The 21,899-nt window shown below is 33.7% G+C and overlaps 1 long non-coding RNA gene across 3 annotated transcripts in view; it reads right to left on the reverse strand.

Moving 5' to 3' along the window:
* Positions 1–311: 311 nt before the first annotated feature.
* LOC130252575 (uncharacterized) overlaps positions 312–21,899 on the reverse strand; it is a 112,816-nt gene continuing 91,228 nt past the window's right edge. Inside the window, exons 6-10 of one of the 3 annotated variants that reach the window (XR_008840387.1) lie at positions 18,062–18,283; positions 17,721–17,852; positions 7,114–7,212; positions 6,926–6,971; positions 312–4,335 (exon numbers count right to left, since the gene is read on the reverse strand). This is a non-coding gene — a long non-coding RNA (uncharacterized LOC130252575). Of the gene's footprint in view, positions 6,217–6,925; positions 6,972–7,113; positions 7,213–17,720; positions 17,853–18,061; positions 18,284–19,213; positions 19,293–21,899 lie in introns of those variants that run through there. The other 2 variants (XR_008840385.1, XR_008840391.1) reach the window with 2 other exon arrangements.

A 21,899-nucleotide genomic window follows, 5' to 3' on the forward strand; every position in this document is an offset into this window, starting at 1 on the left:
TTTCAAAATTCTGACACAAATTTAGAGCAGAAACAGGAGACATCAGAACTTCTCACTGGCATTAATTTACTACATAAGTCAATTAACCAATTGGAGCTAAAATAAAAATCTGAACCAAAATAATAGAGAAGACTGTTCAACACAGGGAGATGATTAAGTCATTAACCCTCTTGGATAGAAAAAAAAAAGCTAAATATTGATTTTAAAACATTGATGACTTAGTTGGATGTTAGGTGTGAGGAAATTTGTCATATGTCAGAAAGCTAATATATCTGCTGAGTCAGTGATTTGTAATTGAGCCAGTGATTTGTAATTTGTTAATCTTTTTTAGATTTATGACTTCAGAGTCAACTTGTGAAGGCAATTTGTTGGTTTCCCTTAGGAGTCAGGACTAAGGGAAAGAAGGAGGAGTGATTTGGTAGGTAAAGTTACTGATTACAAAATGTTTTTTTACCTTTCACTTATCTTGAGTAGTGTTTTCTGCTACCTCATGGTGGAGTGCTTTTGCTCACAGAATTGCTGGTACAAGACATTTAGACACATGTTATAGATATGAAGAGACATATGGTGACTATCTGTCATCCAGCAGTTGTCTAAAGAATGCCTTGGAAATAAGTAAAAGGGGATGTGGGGTTTTTTGAAAAAGAACATGGTATTACCTTCCTAGAAGCTGAAAAATTACCAAAATAACAAAATAGAAAGTTAATGAACAGCAATACTGCTGTTTACTTTAAGAATTACTTTAAACTTATGCAACATAAGTTAATGAATATCTGGGATAAAAATAGTAAACTAAAGGTTTAGCAGATAGGTATCTGGTGCAACACTGTTTTCAGCTCCAGCCAGTCCCTGCATCCTTGAGGTAAACTCCAGTCTTCAAAATTGTGTGTTGTTTTGTGTTGATACCCATTACATTTTTTTCTCACACCATTAAACACACATATAAGACAATAAGCACGTCATATAAGAATTGCAACCTGTTATCATCTGCACAAAAATAACTTTTTGATGGTTTTGGTACATTTTCAGATTGCTGTCAACTTGAACAATATTATATAACAGCATGTGATTGCATTGCACATGTAAGATATCTGAGAACAGAGTACAAGATATTTTCAATTAAAAGAGGAAAAGAAATAAGTTTGGTGTAGTGAGACACTTGTGCTTGCCATCAATAAAAGATATTGCTAAATTTAACACCTTTGGAAAAGGGAGAGCAAAACCTTATATGTCAAGTCCTTCTTCACTAAAGACTGTTACAACCCTTAAAAGTATCTCAGAGAGAAAATAAGAAAATAGCATATTCAGAAAAGTTTCCCAGGGGACAATTATTTTCCCTCATCCTTTCCTCCTCCTTCTTTTTCCTTCTTAGAAATCAAATATTATGCTAGGTAATTTTACTCAATTAAAGAAAATATTCAAAATTTGCAAATATATATTTGCTGGTAATATTGTAATGACACAGGGTAAAAAAAAGTCACCCAACTTTTTCTTACTATTGTTTTTTAAAGACCTAACCTGAAGAGAAAAGAATGTCATGTTAAAGTAAGGAAATGAAATATATTTCAGTCTTTTTTTCAGTCCTGTACAGCTTTCAACATTGAAACAGGGAAAAATAGGCAACTTCCTTCAGACCAGAATTGTTCTCCAAAAAACAAGTTCTCCACTGTACTGAGAGAAACAAAGTAATACATTCCCAAAAAATTTCAATAGCAAAAAGCATTTTAAAAAGGTAATTTCACTGTACTGCATTTAAACTGGATAGAAGCATGTTTAGAACCCCCAGCTATGCTGCCCTTTGAGGCTGCAGCACACATTTCACTTCATCCCTTATACTAACCTTGTACAGGCTGGCATTTTGCAGCAGAAGCTGATTGCAGAACTTTGTAGGACTCTTATGAATGCTACAGCATCTTTACATAATTCTGTGGGCCAAAGAACTGCTTAAAAGTTAGTGTGCTTAATTCTTTTCCTTTCTTTATCCTTTTGGGAAATCTTTTTGTAGTTGGTCACTGTTTAGAGTGCTATGTAAACTTCACTCTCTCTCTAATCTGGTGCTGAGAGCCCACAGGGAGTATTTGTTTTATGGCTGTATTTGTATTTGCTAAAAAACAATACCTGGGAAAATACTCTCATATGATAAATATGGCACCTTCATCCATCATTTCTACGAGAGGAGAGATATAAATAAATCCTTTTAGAGATGGCATCCACAGACACTGCTTATCCATGTAAAAATGTGCACAGCCACTATCAGAGTTTCTTCCACTGCACCACATCTAATACAAATGCTCATTTCAACCATCAGAAGGGTTTTTCTTCAAAACAGCGTAAAATCCAATGTGCTAAGAAACAAGCAGAGTAGTGAAAGCAAATGAACTGTTAAAATGCACAGACAATTATTGCTGCAGGCTAAAAGGGAGATCATTGGCCAGACACTTGAAGGGAAGCACACTTTGTGATTATTCACTGCACACTTTGACTATTCAGATGTCTAAAGCTAACAATCTCTCAACCATATTTAAATGGGGAGCCAAGGTCTGCCTTGGCACAGGAAAGCAAGCTGGAAAAAGCTGAGCACCATCACCACACTTGTACTTTCTGCTGGTAATAAACAAACAAACCAACCAGCAAACACCTAATTTCACACTTTCACCTACTATTACTTTCATCTGAGTTTAATGTACAGTTTTGTTTAAGAATTTTTATCCCCCACCCACATATGTTTCTCAGACAACTGACAGATAGAAATTTCTAATGTTAGACATAATTCTAAACAAAACTCTTTTGTCCAAGTCCACAGGAAACTGTTTTGCATTCTGTTTTAAGGGAATTCCTAAACACAAAATATAAATGAAACTGAAATACTTCATTTAGAAATACTTCATTCCGAAGGGCCACATAATGCACAGAATGGAAAATATATTATGAATATAGTTAATTTCTGTAATAATTCACATTTATGGGGGGTAAGTGATTAACAAAAAATATATATAAATAGATGACATTTTTTAAAATTATCTCTATGTATGTTATGCGTGAGTTAAAATTTTCTAAATACAAACACAGTTATCTCAAATGTTTATTTCAGTTGTTTATCAAAAATATTTTGAATAGAGAAAGAAGAGTATGGGAAGGAAAATTTACCATGGATCTGCCTAAAAATGGGTTCAATTTTAAAATCTACCTGATTTAGATGATATGTGAGTTTTTATTAAAGCCTTCAAGAGCATATAAATTTTCTGAAATCTAGAAATCCAGGCTGTGAAATTCAGAGGTGTTTTGAAATTAATTAGATCAGCTGGAAATGAAAGGAGATGACTGGTAGCAATTAGCAGATATTTCTGGTAGCTCAAGACACAACAAGAATTGTACTTTCTAATTAACATTTTTCTTGGATTATTTCCCACCAGCACAGCTTTCTCATAAATCTGAAACCAATTTAAAAATGTCACTAATTTAAAAACATACTTTTATTACAACGACATCTTTACTATGAAAAATTACGATGAAAAATACTCATGTTCCTAGAGTTTCATTCACTATCTGTACAGAACACTAGGCTTTTATAACAAATTTATTTCTTCTGCTTCTCAAGTGCTCTTTGATTTTTGTTTTGGAAAGTTTGTCTAGAACTGTGTTATAGTGAAGAAACAAATCTAAATCTTGTTATAGAGATACAGATTATACAAATTAGGTTTTGAAATATATTGTAACAACACACAATTGCATTCTGTGGAAAGTGATTTTCTGTAATTCTTTGATCCTATTAGATGAAATTATTTTAGAAAGTTACTTAGAGGTATTCACACAGAGTTTTTCACTGATAAATAGTTGGAATCCTTGGGGGGCAAAAAAAACACTATACAGAATCATAGCAGGGTTGACAGAAGTTTCATCAGTTTAAACACATATATTGTCATAGCACACAGCATTATTTTGAAAGAGCAGAAAAGAGACACAGCAACTTCCCAAAGAGTCCCACCCTGTTCCTGAGAGCACTGTCCAAAACTTCTTGAACTCTCTCAGGCTTGGTGCTGTGACACTTCCCTGGGGAGCCTGTTCCATGCCAAACTATCCTCTTGGTGAAGAACCCTTTCCTGATGTCCAACCTAAACCTCCCCTGACCCAGCTTTATACATTTCCCTTGAGTTATACTGGCCAGGAGATGAAGAGACTTGTACCTGCCTCTCTGCTTCCCTTTATGAGGATGCTCCAGGCTGAACCAAGTGAACTCAGAAGGATTCCTCACTTCACCACCTCCTGTGGACACTCTCTAGTAGTTTATTTTCTCCAGTAGCTTTTTCTATTGTGGTGCCCAAACTGCACACAAGCCTCAAAGAGACAATTGCATTTATTAAGTAAGTTTATTTTCATAAGATATGCCATTTTGGTGAGGCTTATTGTAAATGCTTTCTGCATTATAACTATTTCTCCAATGTTTGTAGCTTTATTGAGCCACAAGGAGAGGTCAGGTGGCTTTTGGTTGTCACTATTGACAATAATAAGCATTCACTTTATTGAAGAATGAAAATAATGTAAACAATGAGTTTCTGCTAAAAATACAATTCTTACTTGCTGTTTCCCTGTTATTACTTTCCCAAACAGCAAACAACATCAGTCATTGAAGACAAACTGCTGTGCTATGACAGAAAATATATGCTTGCCTTACAGTCATGTTTTTCTTCTTTTATAATGGACATTATTCATAATGGAAATAATAAATCTTAATGACTGGTTTCAAGAAATTTGGCATCAGACAAGTTCATATTTTATTCAATGTTTTAAGAAATGTTTTTCAGAAAAAAAATGGTATAGTAAATCAGACCCCAGGAAAATTATTCATCCTTATAGGTTCCCAAGCTCTTCAGAGATGATCATTGAGACCATAGGTTTGGTCTCATGCATGCCACAGGCTGCTGAATTTTTCAACTACCAAATTAAAAAGTGGAAGTATTAAATATCTAGAACTACATCACTTAATCAGGTCAATGGTAGAACAATCTATTTTCTTTTGGTTTTTTTTGTTTTTTTTTTTCTGATATAATCTTGTTTGGGGTTTTATAAATGTTGAACCAAGAACTAATTCAATCATAGCACTATTATTATACAGTCATGGACTGTGATATCCCTATTCTCCTTTCTCCTTTTTTAGCAATTATAACCATAATGTCAAAATGAAACCTGGTATCTGTTAAAAAAAAATCTAATAGAAAGAATATAGGACTATTCTATAGGATTTACTGACAGGATTTACTTGTTGTTAGAGCTGTGTAATAAGTCAATAAATATATAAAATTAGAGATCATATATAGAGTGTTTAGACATTTCCCCAAAGGGCTTTTTAACCCAATGTGTTAATCCTTCTATTCTACTCCTTGTGCTCATTACTGAGCTGAACAGAGTACAAATGCCAGACTGAAAATTATGTTTTCCTCATGAAAAGAACATTATTGATATCCAGGGATAAATTATTATATTTCTTGTCATATTAAATCACTGAAAGAAAGCAAAAATATGAAGCATATAATAATCTAGTAGGCCAGTTTTATGCCCTCAGACAAGAAGAGGAAAATATAAGATGGCTGGAATCTGGAGACAAGATTTTCTTAAAATTAGGGTAATGTCAATAATCAAAGAGAGAGGAGAGACAGATCCAACAAAACAACATCCCTTGAGTGAGCCTGACTTCTGTTAAATATTCACATCTTAAATTAGCCCTAGATTTCTTATTTATTAGGAGAGTTGGTCACCTCAAAATAGTATTAACAAGAATGAATAGGGTTGGTGAACCCAATACACCAGGATAGTTTAAACTGAATTCCTCTTTAGCATGGTTCTACAGAGAAACCATCTTAAACTTGTGTTTCAGAGCTGGAATTTGCTGCACCTGGCAGAGGCACAAGTGATTTTTATTCCAAAGATGATCAGTTACACATATTAACATTTCCTTTCTAATCAAGTATTTTTACAGTCAGAGCATTTAGGAGTTATTTGGAAATCACAGTTCAGTTCTTTTCTCTAAGAGGATTTAAAACCCTTTGCCTTCTACAAACAAGCTGGGTACAGGGGTGGAGATGACCTGGCTCATCCCCTGAAACTCTTCCATGTTCCATTAAATGTCTGCTCGGGCAGGAGCAGTGCTGCCAAGTCCAGCAGCAAGGTGCTCAGCAGAGAATGCAGACTGCTGATCCTGCCCAACAGCACTCAGCAAATCTGTGAGTAAGGGTCACAGAAATAACAAAGCAATAAAACATGAAAGGAGAGCAACATTTAAACGAAAATATTTATTTTGACTGTTTTGCTGAATGGTTTGGTTTGGATTTTTTAATTATATAGGATAAATTGATAAATAAAATTCCAATGTGTTTAACTATTTGTCCCAATTTGAGACAAAATTTGGAATGAAACTTCCCAAAGGGGACCACTTTTGTCTGTGAAGACTATTGTCTGTGCATGAAGTTATTTTCATAAATTATGCTAAATATTTGATTTCATTAAAGTGGTTTTAAAAAAATATTTAGCTTCTGGGTAAATACCAAACCACACAAAGTTTAAAATAAATAGAAATTGATAGAATACTTATTTACTTCTTTAGCCAAAAGGATTGATGCTGATGTTAAGAAAGCTAAGCAATGATTAAAACAATACAGAAGTGGAATGGGAGGAAAAAGAAAATTATAACATTGAACTTTATTTTCTGTCCTGTAGTTTATTTTATCTTTTTAGGTATCTACGCTTCTACAACCAATGTCTGGAAGTATTCCAATTGCCTGAATGAGGATCGAGGCTCCAAAAAGAATTAAAATGCTTGAGAAAACAATTGGAACACAGCTTGCTACTTAGAAATTATAAAATCATTCTCAATTCCTTTCTCATTTTTTGCCAGTTAATAAAACAGGCTAATAATTTAAAAACTACTTACCACATGTTTCCTCTGAACACATTTATTCATCAAGAACATTATTTGTCTGAAAAAGATGATTAATAATATAATTTACTTTTCTGTGAGAATGAAATTTGCTCTGGGTTGGAAACTCAACAGGCACCTTTGTACATGAGCCTGACAATTCAGGGCCACTTATGTGTACATTTCTGTAAAAAGTGACTCACCAAATCCTTTCTTGCCACACTTCAGTGATCTCTCACTTGATGGAAATTCTTCTGCTGAAAATATTTGCCTGCAGCTTGTTGTGTGAGCAGGTCTTCTACCTAATTAAAATACTTTGATAAGCCATGGAAATGTACCATACAATGCCTCTTGTACTGAGGACTAATGCATCAGCATTGATAATCAGTTTTTAGTCCAAAATGGTCACGACCAATGATCATGACAACTCTAAGAAAAACCTTCATTTCCATTTGAAACAATTGAAACAACCTTTACCAAGACCACCATAACATTGGTACTTTGCAGAAATATAACCTTGTGACAACTAAGGGAAAAAAATATTTCTTTTTGCCACATAATGAACACAATTCACACAAATATGATGCTTGTTCTTTTAGCAACTTGTTAATACTAAACTTAAAAAATTATGACAAGACAAAAACAATCATCACTTAATTGGCATCATCTTCAGATTCATTTTCTGCAGTATTTAAGTATTTCCTGAATGTAAGACCTGTGTGGAAGATTTGAAATATTCCTATATTAAACAAAAGTTCTGCAATGTTTGACAATATTGAAAGTTTTCAGGACTGCAGAGACTATTCATAGAAAAGGCTTTTTCCCCATCAAGAACTGTGGAAAGCAACAATTAATTTTGAAAACAACACAATAGTCAGCAGGCAGCCAGATCACTCCTGGTTTTTATCACCAGAAGAGCAGAGGGAGCCTGAGGGATTGCTGGTGAACTCATTGGGTTTCACAGAGCAGCAGGGAATTTCACCCATTTTATGTTTAACAGGAAAACGTTTTGTAGTTTGGAAATTCCTTGCTTAATTCAGCATTAACTTTTCCATATCAAAATGGCTGTAAGGGCTGGAGATGAAAGAGCAGAAACAATTCCTGGCAAGGGCACACACACAAAAATCATATGGCTTGGCATTCTGGTTCTCTTGGTTTTGTTTCTTTTTATAGGCACCAGCTATGGATACAAATCTGCTGGGCTTTGAGTCATGGAATAGCATTTTAGAAAACACTTGTGCAACCTCCAACATTGAGTGATTTTGCATGAAAATTGCATCAAATACAATCTGCTCACATGTTCATCCTAAGAATCCCTAGATGAGGAAACAAATCTTCCATTGCCTTTCCAGGAGGCAGAGGTTAAAAAATAAAAATAAAATCCTGCCTTCATAAGTCCTGGTTAACCCCACTTTGGTAAGTTTTTTGGTTAGCTGTTTGTGATCACGAACATGAAACTTTGAAGCAATGATACCTAAATTTCAGCTAAGTTGAGATTATAAATGATTGAATGACGCAAAAAATTGTTAGCTTTAGTTTTTTAATTAAATCCCCAAGACTTAAGTTTTCTGAGGTGACCTGTCCTAAGAGTAAAATAATGTTAATAGTTTTTCATCTAATGGATCTGAATTCAGGAAGGAATCTTTAGTTGTAACCCTTATATAATTTAAGATTAAATTTTTCAATTTTTTTTTCTCTTATTGTAGACATAAAAGAAATCATTATCAGTATATTCTTTAGCACTTAGAGGTCTGTTCATTATGGAAATCTCTATGATTGATTTTTAACAGGAAAAAAGAGGAAAGGAGCAGAATACTACTGTGAAGTCCTGTTAACAGGTATGCAAAGATTCAAGAGACAGGACAAATGAAGAGCTGTCTTTCAAAATTTGCTTTGAGACATTCTGAATCTGCACTGCATGCATCAAATTTGTTTCTATTCAGAAAAAAATTTCATACACCAGTTGTGAATAAACCATGTTAAAAAGCAGTAAATTCTTGGAAGAATAAGATTTTTAAAGTATTGTTACAAAGGGCAAAATAAGACCCACATAAAACAAAAAAAGAAGAAACACCAGAAATTGTTTTGAGGAGTCATTACAGTCCTGACACATGGAGGCTGAAGTTTATAATCTTCCATAGACTATGGTTCATTTGTTTAAAATGGAAGTGGAAGAATTAAATATAGAAATGTAAAGATCATTACCTCATGACAAAATTAAATTAGAAACACAGAAATCAATAGTGACTTTCTGTCCTTAATGTGTTCTAGTTCATCGTATTATTTTGGGATACAGACTGGATAAAATATTAGCTTAATTCTGGATTTACCAGTTTAAAAGGTTTTCTTGGGGTCTTTTCATGAGTTAAACAGAATTTCTTGTTTAATTATCACTGCTGTATCTGAAACACCTTTCTAGCTCCAAGACAATAAGCAAATTACAGAAATTTATGTGTGTCTATCCACAGCAGAACCATAGGCTGTGCTGTTTCTGTAGGAGACCATGCTGTGCATTGAAGAGTGAAGCCAAAGCACATCAACTTAATGGAGAGGAAGGATGCTCATGTGCTAATCCTTCCCCCTTTCTCCCTGTGTTGCCATCAGCAGTTCCCTTGTAAAAGAAGAAGGAGCTGAAGTCAGCCCTGTAAGATGAGCTTGCCCGTGCCTCTATGTGACACGGTTCCGTGAATAATTTATGTACCAGACACAGATCTGGAGCTGCTAATCTTTCATGGAGCAGCAGTAGAGCCCACATGGGGACTGCAGTCACCATCTCCAGAGCCACATGGCACAGCTGCCCACTGACACCACGCAGAACAAGGCAAGGAGGTGCTCTTGCTGCCAGGGTTTTCCTGGCATGGGGAGATGAGGAGGGCTCAGAGCTGTTTTCAGACAAATGGATTCCCCAGTTCTGGCTCAAGCCCTGCACAAGCTGCCTCCTCTGCTCATGGCACAGCTGAGATGCCATGCTACCTTTCCTCTCCATCACAATGAGCCAATTGCTTGTGGTAGGTCACATACACTCAGCTAAAAATCAATTGTCAGCTTCACTCTAAGAATATTGCTGAATCAGTGATGCTACACATTGCAGTAATGCTGTGTCTGGCCACAGATCTCTCTGGGGAAACTTTCCAGGTTTCATGGATTTTCATCTGGAAATGGAATCACACTTAGAGTATTTCACTGCAATAAATAACATTCCAAATAATATTTCCCCAAAAATATGCCTTCTCCTCTCTTTTATTTTGTTTGGGGTTGAATTTTTTTTTTTTTTTTTTTTGTTGGTTGGCTGTTTTATTCTTGTTTTCCAGGACTGCTTTCATCAGTTGCTAATAACCACATAATGAAAGAAATGATCCAGTTTCAGGAACTGTGAAAATGCACTACGTGTTGCCAATCTTTAAGGGAAGGATTTTCAGGTACCAAGATGCTAAAAATCAGTAATAGCTCCATGGTAACTAATACTTCTATTAATGTAGTGCCACTATATAATTATTGTGTGGATATTTGATTGCATATTACATGAATCTTTTACAAGGAAATGTTTTTCCCAGTTGCATGCCATGCTGCAAAAAGCACATAACTGGTATGTGACAAGGGCATGGGTCCAAGATTCAATGCTTGTATGTAAGAAAGAAATAGGTAGGATCATTACACTTCTAACCTGGAAGAAGAATAGAGAATAGCTAATTCTTTAATTATTCTTACACAGTAATTTCTAAGTTATGAGACTCTATTGAGTGCTTTGATTTCACGTATTGCAGTCATACTAATTTACAAAAAAAGAAATTGTGACAGAGCTGGTTAAAATTGTTGCAATTATATGATTATTGTTTGGGTTAAAATGATAAATCTTTATACTTAAGGTAATGAAAAAGCTGGAAATGGAGTGAGGACAAAAAGCAAACATTAAAATACTCTAACTGGATAGAAAAAAGTTATTAAATCATGTGTCAATGTGAGAGTACTGGCTTAATGAAGTACAGCAAACTTGCAATTATTTCTTACCTACAAGAGCACCTTGATTTATGCTATCAAAAAGAAAAGTATTATTTTTGAGCTTAAATTGAGAAATACAATGTTACAGAAGGAAAGTGACCTTTATAAAACAGGAGCAGGTTGGGGACAGCAAGGAAATATTCTTTTATATAGAGTTCTTCTGTTCTTTAAATTTAAAAATCTCAACTTCACTTACTTAAACAAATCTATGAAAGGATTTTCCTTGAAGTCATTCCCACTGAGCATAATCAGAAATTGAACTGGAAATTGTACAACTAAAATGCTCTTAATTAGACCTCTTTATGAGGAAATCAGAGGACTGAACACACATTGGCTTATTAATCCTTACCAAAGTGCAGACTGGAACATGAGATCTAAAATCCACACCTTCTTGTTGTCACTGTGTGTTTGGGAGAACTGCTACAATTTTTGAAACAACATTCCATGAATATATATATATATATATATATAATTAAGTGGTACTTCAAGTGGTGCTACAGTATGTGTTGAAAAGTTCCAAAATGAAATTTTCATATTATGTAGGTATGAACAGCAACTGAACATATAAAATCAAAAGCCACATTCTGATATCTGAATTTTCTCACATCAGAAGACTTATTTTAAAATCTACTAATGTTCAATGATGATGACTTTCCCTCTATTTATTTTGGGAAAAAAAGCACCTGATTCAAATGCTTTCACCTTAAATGGCTTCATCTTCCATTAAGACTCAAAGATGTTTAAAATATATTAATAAAACCAGAATTATTTAGGCAAAGCTGATTATCTAAAATGAGCATTATGCTCAATAGACTCTACCTGAGGTCACAACAGGTATAATTTTTATACTAGAACAAAGTTACAGCTGTACTTTAAATCTACCTGCTGGTTATCCATAACTCCTTCTCTGGAACCATGTGCTACAATTTCCCTTTCCCTTTCCCTTCCCACAAATTCCATTCCTGCTTTTTTCTTACATTGTCGCTGTTGGAGTGCTTATTGTGTTTTAGGGGTTCTATTTTAAAATATAATTCTTTTCATATAAAAATATTAAACACCAATCTGTTTTTCAGCATTAGAAGTATGAATGGAAATTTATATACTCATTAAACTTCTTAATTTAATGATGGACAAATAGAACTCTGTGATCCTTGCAAGATTCCTGTGGAGTAAGATAGACATGGACAATTAAAGCATGCAAGAGATTATATTAAAAAATGGGATGAGTGAACTTTTATATAAATATTTATTTAAAGGATTAAACAATGTAATATTACTAAACATTTTTTCAGGTCTTGATTTAAAAATATATGAAGCCTTTCAATGCTCTCAAAATCCACTAAAATGTGTATAAAATAATACCTCTAACTAGAATAAAAACACAAAGATAAAACCAATCTGAAGTTAAATTACAACTTGACATTTTTATTTCTTCAGTTAATTTGCCTCTGTAAGGGGGACATTATTCTAATTTTCAGGTTTGCATATTTCAGGAGCAATTTGCACTAACATCTTAAAAAAACATTTTTAACCAAAAATTAAAATGCATTCACCATAAGCAACTATAACCATGTTATCACAGTCATAATATTTTTTCCTAAGAATTTATTTCACTACAATAAATAGTTATACTGAAATCAGAGTACTTAATAAATTTGAATAATTTCATTTAGAACCAGATATCTAAAATAAAATAAAGAGGCAGATTTCTTGGACTTCAAGTCAATATTTCCAAACACTTTACTAGAAAAGCACTTCCATAAGGATCATTTCTGCAAACTCAGGTTTTACTCCTGTCTAGAACCAAGCTCATACATCTTATGAGCTCACTTTCCCTGGAGTAGTGATTCAGCTGAACTGCTCCTCTATGTTGGGATGCCAAATGCACAACAGTAAAATTTATTTCTAGACATTGAGATTTTTACTTGAAAGTTTTATACAATCTTTTTGAGTGTCTTGGTTACTTGGAGATGGGGCATTTTGTCAACTTCATGAAGCTCAAAAAATTTCATATATTAAATATTCTTCATGACCATCTATTGAACAAAATCATGCTTTAGAGTAAAACAAAAGAGAGCTATTTAATCCAAAAGGAAAAAATAATTAATTATTGTGCATCAGTTCATTTTGTCCAAAGAACATTGACCAGATTCAGAACTGTAGTAAGCACATCCAGGTCAGGCAGTAAACAGCACAACACCAGCTAAAGTGAGCCCTGAGGCTGCTGCATTTTCAGCCAGACATGATTTGTATAAAAGGAAAAGCAGCTCTCCTAATCATGGCCATGCCTAATCCCTCAATGTCTCACTGAGTGGGTGGGTTGGTTGTCCTACACCTGCACTACCAAAAAGCTTTTCCCTATTATATTAAATACTAAATCTGCTAAATTAACTTTCCCCTTTTCACTGGCCAGAGAGCACTTCTTCCATCACAAACATTCCTATGCATTGCCCAGTCCACAGGCACCATAAATCCACACCAGTGGCTGGACATGGAGCTCTAAAATGCCCTATTAAGGGAACCTCATAGAGTGATGTCTTAGGCAAGTATCTCACCTTAGTTAAGGAACATATCAGAACAAAGACTTTAGCAAAAACTTCTTGCAGTTAGTGATGTGCTTTTGCAGTTTCTTTTGAAACAACGTTGCCCTCTAGCTTTCAAGGAATGAAAATAAACAAGAATAATTTAAGAAAACGCATTCTGTGACTTGGAAGAGACCAATCCAACTTGGAATTTGTCTGTATATTTCTTATTCATCTGAAATCTTTGGCCTCACCTGGAGATTATAGCTCCAGCAAATCAACATTTCAGGCAACAGCCTGTACAGGATGATGAATGAAATAAATTAAATTACTGAAATCTTCACCAAAACAAGAGGGTTATTATGGAATGGTCACTCCACTACTTTTCCTATCAGATTTTTTAATTCTAAAAGATTGTATCTCAACTGTGAGATAAATACATTCTGGGTTGCCTCCCATGGTATGAAAACTCAAGTTATAAAGTACCTGAAGGACTGAAATATTTAAAATTCAATTCCTTCATAAGTACCTTTGAAATTAAATGGATTTTAATTATAATCAGAAAGAATACCTCACTGGAAATGACAAATAATGATAAGAAAACTTGTCAGAATTATATTCCAGTTCCAAGGGAAAAATATTCTCTTTCACTGATTGATCAAAAGCATCACTTCAGGGATAAAATTGTTGCAGTTCACCTTATTGAAATAAATGCCAAATATCAGAGTTGTCCTACTGCTCATTCACATTCCTTAATTCAAGAACAGTGTTCTGTGGATGCAAGAATCAGTATTACTTAGGCTGCATTTTGGTTTCCACTCAATATTTGAGCATTGCTGAAAGCAGAGCAATTTCTTTTAGTCATTTTCTGTCTCATCCCTGAATATCTTCTAAGATAATTACTACTGATGACTCCAAAATCTTTTCTTGAACAGATGTAAGAGCTTGTTCCAGAGAATGTTTGGGACAGCAGGAACTCAAAAGCCTAAAAGATCAGGAACTTTTTCAGGTAAATGATTTAATGCAGTTGTGGTACAGTGGCTGTTGTTCAGTGAGAAGAGGAAAGGAGCCCTGTTCCATGGGTAGGCACTGCAGTGATGTTGGCTCAGGATAATCTCTTCCCCATGAAGAATAGTGAGATCATGATGGAAGAGAATTTTTCTATTTCCTGACCCTACAGGGAACAGACCTTCAGATCAAATATCATTCCTCATTAAAACTTTATTTTTTTGTTAAGAATTTGGCTAAATATATACACATATATAATTTCCAGGATATGAACTCATTAAATTGGAGACATCAGTTTATTTTTATTTAAACTAAGACAGCAATTTTTGTGTTATCAGATAAATTACAAGTTGTTCTACTATGAAATCTGGAAAGAGTCCTAGTTCAGATTTTAATTCTATTTTTCTGTAAATAGCAAAGATTTTCTCAATGTTTCATTTGATGTGAATGTTTATTGTTGTCAAAGATAAAGAAAATTAAAACTTCCATAGGTTGTTAATATACACATATTTAACAAAAAAATTTAGTGCCTGTATCAATTGTTAGGTGGGAAGAGAATCTTCTGTTAGGCTCTTGTCTTGTCAGCCTCTTCCTTCAGGTAAGAGAGAAAAGCTACTTGTTCCTTTGGTCTTTAAAACAACATAAATGTATAAATGTAGTAAAATTGTAATACTAAAAATCACTCTTCTAAAATACATTTCTAGATAACTTGTAAAGTAAAATATTTTCTGCTCTTTCTTGCAAGAAATCAGCGTGGGAAGTTTGGAAGCAAAAATAAAAGCTATTTGCCTATCAAAGCCAAATTGATAAAGGAATATGTTTTGGCTGACTCCCCTTTGTTTTGAGGGCGCTGTATGATGGCTTTTTATTTATCCATATATTTTTACTTTTCAAAGCTAAACATGTTTAAACATATTCCTGACTTCTCTAAGTTCCCAAAGTCTATATCATCATGAGATTGACTGTAAAGGATAAGTTTATTAACTGTCCTTGGAGTATAAGTGAATATAAAGGGAATTTTCATGTTAAGGCAATTCTTTCATTCACACATGAAAAATTAATGGTGAAAAGGGTGAGATTATGTTTTAAAATTATCCAGAACTACTAATGAAGGTCTTTACTATAATAACTCAAAGCCACAATTTTAATTTTCTCTAAGCAGTTTCTATACTCACAGACTTGACCCAAGAACTCTACAATAGTTTAATGTCTCAATTGCCTTTATATAGATTTTCATTCCTTCATGGCTACAAAAAATTATTTCTCTTGCTTATTTGCACACAAGGGTTTTCCCCTCCTCCATGGACAGCTCAAATACATGCAGGATTTACATTTCTAATGTCTTACTCATGTAAGTTAAGGAATACAATAAAAAAATGAGGCATCCTATTTTTTTCTCTAATTGCCTCTCAAATTTATGTAAATTTGCATCTCTACATAGTTATTCACTGAGCATCTGGGAAAAGCCAAGGAAATCTGTTAACTGATATAAAATCAGAGTTTTTCCCTTCTATTTTCTCTCTCCAACATCATATACTTCAGGAACCCTTCAGAGTTTGCTGGAGGCTAGTAAAATTATACACAGCTGTTCTTTTCCCAGTAAAATGGAATACAGCAGCAAAGAAAAATCTACCAGAATGGATCTTGTTTACAAAGAACTAAAGAAAAAAAATATTGTAGTTAAAGCAACAGGCTTTAAACAAAGAGCAAGTGACTCAATAGTAACAGAAATGAGAAATGATGAAAGGAAAAATAAACCAACAACCAACAAAAAAAAATTCCCAAAACCAAAACCCTGAAGGGGAAAAAAAATAACAAAACACTTTTCTTAGACACCATGACCTAAGGAGAAGAAAAACTTTTAAAATAGTTATTTTACATCTGGGGAATAGCACATCAAATAAAAATATATTCAGTAAGAGCCATTTCCTTTCTACAAGAAATAATATGCTGCCTTTTTTTCCTTGCCAATCATCTGCTATTGTTCTGTCAGATATAATACTACCAAAAACTATTGACAAAGTGAAGTCTCCAGGCAAATGTTATACAAGTGCATTGTTAAGCTGATTTCTGTGAATAAATCACCCACCCAGTTTGAGAAAGTTTGAGTCACACCATCCACCTGCCTGTCCCTTGGTTTTTTTATGGGAGTTGTTTACAAATTATGACAAAATAAATAAGTGCCTGGATTAGCTATAGATTTTTTAAAGAGATGTTGCATTTAAGAATGTTTTGTTTTGAACTCCACATTCTTACAAGAGTTTTTTAATAAAATTTGTAGAATATGTTGATTTTCTTTTTTGTCTGTCAGTAGCATTTATTGAATATTGTTTAATCCTTTCTTCCAAACTTGTGCTGAATTCTGTCAGAAAGAAAATTATTTGTCACTTATAAACGACTTCTGCCTTTTTTTTTTTTTTTTTTTTGTGTTTACACAGCCTTGAATATAGTTATAGAGAAACTTCTTAGAACTCTGAATTAAAGATGAAACACATGAATGTGGCTTATTTGTCAACATCTTTCTAGGGTTGAACAACAGCAAAAATACCCCTTCTGGAATAGAATATAATTATACACAGAAGAAAACAGCCAGAGTTCATGAAGACAAGAAAATATAAAAGTCCTGGATCTGGCCAGGACAGGGTTAGTTTTTGCAGCAGCCATGGTGGGGGAAAAATGAGTGAGTGACTATGGTTTGGAGTGTTTCAGTGGAAGCACTAAATTGAGGAATACCATTCCTAAACCATGACAATAAAGAGTAGCAGGAATTTCTGCCCCCCAGAAAATCCTGGTAGTAAAAGTAAAAGCAAAAAATTGCAAAAGTCTGATATTCTTAAGGAAGAAAAAGAGAGAATTTAGGAGTGTGAGAAGAAGCAAGTGTAATTCAGCAGAACAATAACATAAAAAACTAAAATTCACTTGTACTTTCTGTAGTATAATAAATGCTTTATATTAAAATAAATGAATGAACATATTGAATATCTAAATTTGAAGTAAGCTATCACATCTACATTAGCATAAAGTCAATTAAAAACAAAATGTTCCAAAGAACTCCACTGAATGAAAATATTTGCACAGCTTGGAAACTAGTTTTGGAATCTGTCATCTCAGGAAAATGTTTTTAAATGGAAATTTTCCTGATAAATTTACTGATTTTGACAAAGAGTTTTCATTATCTGGCCCTAGACAACAGTTCTGCTTCATTTTTGCTGTGCAAAACAGATATTAGATAATAATTTTTAATATCTCACCTTTAAGAAATGTACCTAGAGATGACTTACTGATAATGATGCAAATAAAAGTTCACTGCATCCCAAATGGAGACATTTACAAAGTGCTCAAACACAGCTCCAAACCAAATATCTTGAACTTTTTCACAGGAAACTGTTTAAAATATGGTCAATGTCTCTGCTCTAGTGAAACACAATAAATAGTGAGATTACAGATTGGGAGGTCTAGAAACATCCAAAAAATTTAAGATATTGTCTTAATAAGGAGGCCTTACATATATATATAAACAAGTTTTATGCATAACATTATATTGTTCAGAAAGTTTCCACACTAATTTAATTTCAGGAAGAGAAATAGAAAGTTGATATACATATGAGAAAAATGTACTTACATTAGCAAAACTACTTTAAATTCTGGAGATTGTTTTGCAATAACATATGGTTGAGATGTTGCACAAGTTTTGTAAATGTAGCTGCTTTTTCTTTTTTTGCATTTTGAAGCAAATCTCATTTCTGGTACCTTTTTCTCCTTTAGGTCAGGTAATTTTCACTTCTTCAGATGTGTCTTGTATAATATCTCATTGGTATGCAATGCAGTAATATTGCAAGGACATCTTGGAAACGAGATAAATAACTTTAAATATAAAAGGTACATATATTCTCTTTCTTGATTTTTACTTTAATTATAATGAATCCCTTTTTTCAGTATTTATATCTTAGTGGGACTTCAAGAGAGGTAAATGGCTGAAACAAGAAGAAAGTGACTTATAACTCTATAGCATATCTCAATGTATGCACATATCAATATAGATATTTTTAGCTTATACAGTTCTAATTAAATTAAATTTTTATCAGTATGCATTTTTCAGTTTGCTGATTCTGTTTCTATTTTAAGTTTTATCATCAAAGTAATTCCTAATGGAATAAGTGCAGCATAAAATGCAAATTATCCTGAAAACACAGCCAATATAAATGAGAATTAACAGACAATAAATACTTTATAGAATATGTCTATAACCACAGGATCTGAAAGTTTTATCTGTCTTTTTTTTTTTTTACTTTCTTGTGTATTTACATTTGATAGAAAAGTATGAGTAAATATTTCCTAAAAGGAAACAAATGTATAGTACACAAAATCTTAACTGGTTCTGAATGACTAATCTATCCCTGTGGAGTTAATATTAATAGCATAAAACAGAAGTTATTGAGCACTTCAAAGCCTCATGAAGCTTGTGGAGAGCATTAATGCTTTGCATCCCCTAGGAACTATAAAATTGAAGTCAGTTTTTTCAGTGTACACCTTCACACTCTGTGCTGAAATCAAATATAAGCTGTGAAGTTCACTCACAATCAGGAGGCAGGTATAGAGCCCTGCACTAGGTAAATCCTGCTTAGAGTTTCAAAATCAAGATTTAAACAAGACATCTCCACGTTCTCAGCTCCAGAAGCTGGACTCTGCAAAGGATTAAAGCCATACCAGGGATCCTAGGGGTGCTCCTGCAGCACGGATTCAGCAGGCTCACTAAAGGTGCAAGGAGCTAAACGCCAAAAATGACATGGGATGCCAATCTCAAGATATCCAGTGTGGGTGTATAGAGGTTGACATGCAGACATGGACACATCCTGCCAGTGTAAACATAAAGTCTTCTTGAAACCAAAACCAATTACTCCCATTCAGCATGTTAAAGTAATAAGTTGAAACTTGAGGCTACATAGAACTTCTGAGCGCATTAAGAGAAAGTTTTTTTCTGCAATCTGTCCCATTCTCAAACTCCTTTTATTTTAAAAACCATTTATTTGGAGAAAAGTGTTTGAATCTAGACTTGTAAACTGATGAGATGGCCCTACTCAATAGTTTACAGTAATTAAAGATTCATCTCAATCTGAGTCTTGTGAGTTCAGATGAATACTGAATTCTTCAAGGCAGCAAGACACTCCTTTCCTCTCTGCCTCCTTCCTAAACTCTTTCTTGTAGCCCCTAAAAACACTAAAGAGTGCCATGAGGTCTCTTCAGAAAACTATGCCCATATTACATCTTAATAAATTAATCATGCATTTTTACAGTCAAATGATACCCCAAAAAAATTTGTTTTTGTTGAAAGTCAGAGGTAAAACGGGTCTGAAGAAGATAAAAGTTAGTTCCTCTTTCAAGCTGTGGAAGTCAGTGGAAACTTGTTTTTTAGGCTACTAAATAATTCTGAAAAATGTGATCTAGAAATTCATCCACACAGATAAAAGCCAAAGGAAATGGTCAGAAGTGAGACTATATCCAGGCAAACCTGACTGTAGCAGAGAAATCTATATATTTCCTTAGGTTTTTCTTCCAATGCAATAACAAATGCAATAAGTAGTTTGAGCTCCATGATAGGAGTTGTGCTCAGATGACAAATTATTTTCACTATGGCAATTATGAAGACCTGCTGTTTCACCCATCATATTGTGATTTACTTGAGAGAACATGAAAACAGCTTGTGTGCTTCAGTACACAGACCACTCCTGCTTGATAAAAAAGGCCTTATTTCTCTGAAGACCTTCACATTTCAGAACAGATCTTCATATTTCAAATATTCTTCAAAGACAGAATAACAACTAAATATATATTCTCATAAGGCATTTCCAACTAAAAATTATAATACAGTTATTTAATTTAATCTGTTATGCATACATTTAATGGAGTGTCTGACCCCTAAACAATTTTCTACAGGTATTTCAGACTGGGTTCTGATTCTTAATTAGCTGGAAAAGCCTGATGAAGCAGCCCATAAAACTCCTTCTAGATTTAGGACTATGGTATTTGACTGGTTATGTAATGCCATCACTGAGTTTTTCTCCTTGCCCAGTGTTGGTTTGCATGATAAACTCTTTTGTTTTTCACAAATACTTCTGCTGGTTTAGATATCAACTCCCTCCAGGGAAAGGACTACTCTCAGGAGACTGCTGTTTATTCTGTGAGATGCTCTTGATGTGCTGTCCTTGAAAGCAGAATCAAGAATAAATTGATTGGTGTTTACTAACATGCATATTGTTGTCTACCATCTGTTTTGTTATCATAACTACTCTAAAGAGCTCCTTTTATATGGTTTTCTTTTGGTTAAATATTTATTATTTAGTTTTTTTCTCTAGCTCAGAAATGTTATAGTATGCAGCTTTATATCTTAGTAATATGATTCTACTGCTTATGAAAGTAGTTATGCTTTTTCTGCTGATGTGAGTCATTATCAATTAACTTTTTTAGATTGTAACTATTGCCTAATACCTATTATTTAGTAATACAGGCTAAATCTATGGGGAAGTTTTCCTTTTTTTCTGGGTTTTTTTTTTTTAATCTTTTTTTTCCACATCATTGAAATTAATACTGAATAAAAATGTGATTCAATAAGCAAGTAGTACCTTTTCTTTTTCTAGCAACATAAAACAGTTATTGAACATGCTTCTAACTGCATTGATATGACTAATTAAATGATGTTATTATCTCAACAGAGATTAACTTCATAATTGATAGTCCCATCTCCTGGTATTCTTAGAAAAGTCTAACCTGGATAAACAATCAGCAGTACATATAAATATACACAGAACTGGTGTGTCCCTCTTTGCTAGAAAAGGAAATCCTACCTTGTTTTATAACCTGGGATTATAAAGTTAAATTTTTATTTTATTCTTTCAGAAAATGTCTCGTTCCTCACATCACCTTATTTAATCCAATGACTTGCATATATGTGTTGTAGTTTATAATCAGTGAAGTGTTCATTTTAAAGCTATTAAAAAGATTAAAAACACCCATAACATTCCAGCTGCAGAGATGTAATTCAGAGGCCTTAGAAGCTAAGATTGTATTAGAACATTTTCAGATTTAAATGACATTAACATGTTAGGTTATGTTAAAATGTATTGCTCAATGCAGTTGTGCATATGCACTCTAATTCCCACTTATATGTTAAGTAAACATGATTCAAAATATATTCCACCTCCCCCCTCTTCCTCTTACAAAAGGGTGGGCTGCCAAAACACTGAGCTCATTCCAAAAGCAAGATTCAGTTGCATGGAGAAGGCTCAGGAACAGGAAGATTGATTTGGGATATCACAAATTTGAGGAAAGAATGGAAATTATAGGAGAGCCATCATAGCCCAGGGAATGTGTATTAAATCTACTCTGGGTGGTATGTGGAAAACCACTTACTTCCTGTATATGTCATCTAACTGGAAAAGTAAACATCTTAGTATATTTATTAT

The sequence above is a fragment of the Oenanthe melanoleuca genome, chromosome 4 (genome assembly GCF_029582105.1).
Source record: "Oenanthe melanoleuca isolate GR-GAL-2019-014 chromosome 4, OMel1.0, whole genome shotgun sequence".
NCBI lineage: Eukaryota > Metazoa > Chordata > Aves > Passeriformes > Muscicapidae > Oenanthe > Oenanthe melanoleuca.